Here is a 6,726-nt window from a genome sequence, read left to right on the forward strand (position 1 = left end):
GGGGAAAACAAACAACAACAGGGAGTTTCTTTACAGTAAACCCCCCACTATAACACGGTTCATCGTTTGCACCCCTGCGATTGTAGATTTTTACGCGACAATTTTTAACGCGTATAAAACATATACCGTAATTTTCGGACTATAAGTCGCGGTTTTTTTCATAGTTTGGGTGGGGGGGGCGACTTATACTCAGGAGTGACTTATATACATATATATGTTTTTTTTTTTTCACTTTTTTAGGCATTTTATGGCTGGTGCGACTTATACTCCGGTGCGATTTATAGTCCGAAAATTACGGTAAGTATTCAATTTTTGGCGTTGCTAATTTGTGTGTGCCAAAGGAGCAGCTGTTTGAGGGTGTATAATTATTGTGACATCCATGCTATTTTCCATTAGCCCATCTGTGATATTTCACATCATATGTTAGCATTAAGCTAGCATCCATCCATTTTCTATACCGTGATTGATAAAATGAGTTGGTTTGGTCAATATACGATGAGTTATTTTTTGTCCATTTTACAGTAACTTCAATTGGGGATGCAAAATAAACACATTAAAGCGAGGCTAATATTGGAAAAACCATGTGTTCTTTTCATTTCCTCAACGTGATGCTACGCGATAGACTCCTGTTTCCTGACAGTGAGAGAGAACAGGCACTACAAAAAAAAAAAAAAAACTTGAAAAAGTGTGTCAAAATGGGAAAACGCTCCATCTCTGCCTACCCATCTCAAAATATTGGACCCAAAACAAAACACATTTTTTGAATCATCAGATCCAAACATGTTGATGGAATCGGTGGATTCCCAAACATAAACAATGCCAATCAGGACAAGCATGCTGCGTGAAGCGGTGGAAAAGCTGCCTCCAATCAGCAAGGCTGCCAAAAACAACCCGCTTGGACAAAACACACACACATAGACACACACACACACACACACACCGGGAGTTTTCGCATTCACTAAATCAAGTCTTAAAACAATCGTTTGTTTACCTAGGAGAGCCGCTGATTGCCGTCTGTGATCTTTGCTCTTGTTCAAACATACAAACTGCGAGGAAAAGATGTCAAAAGTGATACTTTGAGGGATGGGGGTGGCTGAAGACCCCCCCGGACATTTTTGACCGTGCAAGAATTTCCTTTCCCTCTTCAGTCACCGCAGCACCATAAATGGAGGCAAATTGACCCCAAGGTTGTCACTTTACGCTCTCACGGAATGTGTCCCAATACTTTTGTCCGTGGAAACTCGTACTCGAAATCCTTCTATGAACTTCATTAGCGACATGAAAGCAGCCAATCCGACTGTAAATGTCAGAAAGGAGATATGAGTGGAGTTGACAGACTAATAAATGATAAACAAGTGTTCGCCTGACCTAGTGTGCGCGCGTGTCTTTGTTTGCGTGTGCGCTTTTGTCATGTCAGCCGCTTGCTGATGAGAACGAAGAGAGACACGAGTGTTTAAAGCGCAAATATTTTCAAAGCCCGCCTTGCTCGTCAAGGATGTTGACGGGGAGGAGAGGTGCTGCATTATTTAGCGCCCGTCGCAGACAAACACGTTTTGTTCAACCCTTTTTGGACTCCATTACATTTTTTTTTTTCAAGGGAAAATGTCACAAATGATATAGTTTGGCATTTTTGGATGAAAAGAAAAACTTTTTTTTTCCCGGACAACCATTTGTTAAAAAATAGAGGTGCAACAATTACCGTTTTTTTCCATGTATAATGCGCAAAATTTATTGTCCGAAAATCTGGGGTGCGCATTATACATGGGTACAAAAAATATATATATATATTTTTTTTAATCCGAATATGATACGGAGGCCGCCATTACAGATGCGCTTTCTACTCTGCTGTTCACTTCAAACACGCTCCATACGAACACAATGCTCTCGTATCAGACGCTTGCTCGATCACCTGCTCGTTTGCTGTCACAATGTACCCTACACAAATCCGAAACATTTCTTCGCTATCGAGTTTGCTAGCGCATGCGCAGTGATACTGACCGGCAGAATAACATCCGGTTGTTCCCAAAGATGATCTTTTTTCTGAAATAATTTTACGTTTACGGACTTAAGTAGGAGTCAAAATTTGGGTGCGTATTATACATGGGTACAGGCTTTTTTCCAGCATCAACATGCCATTTTTAGGGTGCGTATTATACATGGGGGCGCATTATACATGGAAAAAAACGGTAATTAACAACAATCAAATGAATTGATAGTTTCTATAATCGATTTAGAATAAAGTCGCTGTTTTTCAAGACATTTTTGAAAGAGGTTATGCAGAATATAAAATGAAGTCCGTGTTTTTCAAGATGAAAAGTTATGTCTTTGTGTTTCGATTCAATAAAAAAAAGAAATACGAGATCTTGAAGGAAAGAAAGTCTCTATGTTACGAGAATAATTCTCTTTTGTGAAGATCTTCAAGAAAACATCCCCCCCACTTCACCGCATTGCTCTTGGTCTCCCGGCAGCGACTTCAAACAGCATCGGTAACGCTGCGTTTATTGGCCTCCGTTTAGAGATAAACACGCTTTCAAATGGAGCATAACAGCGCAGACTGGCAAATACACCAGGAAATGCAGCTATTCCAAATAGATAAAACTGAATTAAAAACTACTAAGTGATGAAAGCATTTTTAATCTTATTTCCGACAGTTTGTACTCTTCTGAGCGCCATCGCATCAAAATAAGAGAGCCGACAAAATTTCTAGCGAACTCTTATGTTATAGTTCTAAGAGAGACAAAAAAAAAAAGTCATGATTTTTTCAGTTTAAAAAAAAAAAAAAGCCCATCATAGTCACAAAATGTTCCTTTAAGATGAAAAGTCACATTATGGGAATAATAAGGGCGATGCAATGATATTCGAACAAAGATAAAATTCCATTTGTTGGCCAAATGACCTGTCCACAACCTCTCCCAAGACCTGAATGATTTTGTTTTTCCAAGATTTTTATGCTAGACAGCAGCACATGCTATTTGACCAACATTGCATCATCCAGCTCACGCCGAGCCAAGACAAGAAGACTTACTAGAACCAAACGTCATCTCAATAGTGGATGAACCAAAAAAGTATGTGCGCTTTCATTCACACCTCCCTGTACTCCCCTCCTCCCAGCACTCCCCAGTTTGACTCCCATCCCACCCCCACTCTAACGCCATTTATCCCCCCCCCATACTCAACAACTCCATCACCCCTGCAGCAATGTTTCACATTAGCGAGTGTGTGTCAGGTTGGAGAGTTGTACGTGCACACACATGCTGGCGCGCACACAGACACGCAATATGTAGCACTCAGTCATGCAGGCTAACACTTTCTAATAGTTGGTGCCACATTTAAGACAAAGAAGTACAGTAGACGAGAATTTATGAAAACACCCACGGACACACGCACGTCTAAAGGCAAACATCGTGGAAAGCAAGCCTGCTATTTTGAAAGGGCACACTTCACAAGATATCATCTCCTCGTCATTGGTCCTCAGGGACTTTGGGCTATTTACACAATACACACACACACAGTCAGTATCAGGGTACCAACACAATTAAATGCAACACTTGCAATGCAACTGTGTCTACTTTTCTGATATGACAGGTTTTTTTTTTCAGAATAAAAAACATTTATTATTTATATCTATTATTTTTTTTTAGTTAAAAAGTCGTATTTATCAATATAGTAAAAATAAAGCATTTTTTATAAGAATCAATATGGAGGTTGTTTTTGAAAAAAAAAATAATGCTGAATGATATTAATACAATAAAGTCATATTTTTTTTAAAAAAGTAAAAAAATCACAAGTTTAAGATTTTTCTATTAAAAATAGCAACATTGTTGAGGAAAAGTTTTACATTTATATTTTTGATTTCCCGAGAAAAAAGCATGAAGTCGATTTTTATATGAATGTGTCATTTAGGGAGAAGACTTCACATCGAAATACTAGTTTTGATTTTTTTTCTCCTCATCAAATCCTAATAAGTAGTCCAACATTTTGAGAAAGACGTCATAATACTGGAAGAATAAAGCCATCTTTTTTTCCACCCATACACACACCAAGCTTTGACCGCTGCGCCAACATTGATATTCCTCAACATGATAGACATGTTGTAACACTTGCTACAACGTGTTAGCCGCGTAGACGCTAAAGGGCAACTTTTAATGTCGCCCTCCCCCTCGTCCTCTTCTTTTTTTGGTATTCCCTGTGTCTCGTCTGCCGGCCGTCCGGCCGGCCGGCCAGCACGTGATGATGCAAGCGACGGCCAAGCGGCGGCAAGAAGCAGCGCGCGGTCGTGAGCTTAATCCTCCTTACTGGATCACACTGGGAGCTACATGAATATTCAATGTGCCGCTGCTGGAAGGGTTTTGGTTAGCTGTGCTATTAATTCTTGAGGTGGCGCTGGCCATGTGTAGCGAGCCATGTTAGGTCATTGCCAATTGGCAACCACTTCCAAACATGCCCAAGGAGGGGAAGTGCACTGACCAATCATGATTAGTGTAGACCAGAGCACGCTATTGGATCATCTGGAACGGTGGATTAGCATCATGAGCACAGTTCTAAATTGGTTTCCTACCTCCACCAAGATCTTGTTCAGTATTCAGAAGGCCGGGCCTTATCCTCTCTTGCCCTGTTCCTTTTGGTGTCCCCCAGGGTTCAATCATGAGTCCTGTCCTTTTCTTGCTGTAACATGCTCCCCCTAGGCAAGAGAAAAAAATAACATTTCATTCCATTTCTTTGCAAATGACTCAACTGCACATCACACATAGGTCCGGCAACGCCGTGCAGCCTCTATGAAGACTTTTGGGGGAAAATTTAAATCTAAATTGAATTTAAAAAAGTCACATTGGGCCAAGTTTGAATTTTACAGCTGTTGGGCTAATCAGGGAATGTGGATGTTTCTCAGAGTAGAAACCACTGAGGGACTGTTGGTCCTGTTCTTCCACGCTTGTGGTAAAACATTGTGTTTTGATTAGAAGGAATGAAGGAAATATTAGGTTTGGCTATGAAAAAGGCTCCTTCAGGCTGAGGGAAAAAAAGAAGTGTCGCATTCGACATTCTCTTGGTTCGCCTCGTTCCTGTCGCGTCTGGCTGGCGGTGCTTGATGTCGGCCTCCCGGCGGTCCTTCTGCCGTCCCGCCGCCATCCGGGAGAACATCAACCACTTTCTTACATGTCAGCCAGCCAGGACGGCGTTTGGAGTCTCTTTTTTAAATTTTTTTTAAGGAAAGTAGGCCATGAGCACGGCGAGCTGAAGCGCGAACACACAGGAGGCAAAGTAGCGGGTAAACAAGAGATTTTCCATCATGTTTGCCATGTTGCGTTTGATCGACTCGGAGACGGACGTCATTCTTCGCCGAGACAACTGACACTCAACGCTCTGCTCATCACTCTCTTGGTATCCCTTCAGGAATTGTTCAAATGCGTCATTGTTAACTCTATTATTAAAAGCCATCAACTATTAATGTCCAATTCAAGAGGTTTTGATGCTCAAAAGTGACGTATATCAACTCTTTCTAATGTCACATTGTCACTTTTCCCCAGCCTGTCTGTCTAAAATGACACTTAAACACACAAATTCATGGCGGGAATTCGGAAATTCCCAAAGACTGATGGCAAGTAAACAGATGACAAAAAGTGAACCATGCCAGCTCCGAGAATTTGATCGATCGGAATATAAACCATCAACTGATGCCGTATTTTCTATATGCAAATCCAGTGGACGTAGAAATAGCCGTAGCCCGCTGCTTTTAAGAGGAGAGCAATCGAATTGGTCACGATAAACACGTATAATGTATCTGGAAACGAATCCCTGGATTCCTTTTACGGGGTTTTTAAAATCAGTCACCTCTGCGAATGGACATTAGGAATTAACTGGTTGCAGAAAGCAGTCACGACGCGACCGCTGGGGAAAAGGGCTGATGAAAAGTCTGTTGTTTTTTGTACGATCAAACCACTTCTCTCCATTTTGCTGCAAGCTGAACAGCTATCTCACTCTGTCGTTTAAGTGTGTGTGAGTATGTGTGAAAGTTGATGCCTCGGGGGTTCGCTCCAGAGTTAATTGCCTGCTCGTTGCACCTCCCACAGCGTCAGTGATTTTCAACGAGCTTCTCCAAACCTCATCATGGTGACTTTGTGGGATGACAAGCAGATGACTTAATCAGTTTCTTAATCCCGCCCACCCGCGGGTTCTGATTGGGCAAGGGTCGTTAAATCCGTCAAACTCCGGGAACTAACACATTGTGACACTTATTTTTGGTAAAAAGTCAATTAAAAGACAGAAGCAGAGCTTTGAAGTGACACGAGAAACTCTAAATAAAATGCTTTAAGCTAATGTAGCATACGGATCGAGGACGACAGCATTGACTGGAAAGACTGTTTGCTCTCTATTTACTTTTACCTCGTTATATAATGTTAGAAACTTCAGCTAATAATATTTAGGATTATTAATGGGCAGATGTTTTTGAAGCTTTAATCGAACACAAGAGTATCAGTATTATAAATATTTAAAGTATAGTCTTAACATTTTGCTAGCACCGTTAGCATCGTCTGACATTAGAAATTTGAGCTAGCAAATTCATATCGTTTTAAGTAACATGGTTAGCGTGCGATTATTAACTATTACGGTCACTCAAAAGAAAACAGGATTGAGCATTTGGGGGGTACATTTTTCGAAAAGAAAAAGAAAAAACTAAACTATCGGTGCACTGCAATTGGCTCACTAACCAAAGATGGCTCAAATACA

General features: G+C 40.9%; 1 long non-coding RNA gene across 1 annotated transcript in view; it reads right to left on the minus strand.

The window, feature by feature from the left end:
• Positions 1–6,726, minus strand: part of LOC133158538 (uncharacterized) — a 52,511-nt gene that overhangs the window by 9,295 nt on the left and 36,490 nt on the right. The window contains exon 2 of the long non-coding RNA XR_009715233.1: positions 4,559–4,681. This is a non-coding gene — a long non-coding RNA (uncharacterized LOC133158538). The remainder of the gene's footprint in view (positions 1–4,558; positions 4,682–6,726) is intronic.

The sequence above is a fragment of the Syngnathus typhle genome, linkage group LG8, assembly GCF_033458585.1.
Source record: "Syngnathus typhle isolate RoL2023-S1 ecotype Sweden linkage group LG8, RoL_Styp_1.0, whole genome shotgun sequence".
NCBI lineage: Eukaryota > Metazoa > Chordata > Actinopteri > Syngnathiformes > Syngnathidae > Syngnathus > Syngnathus typhle.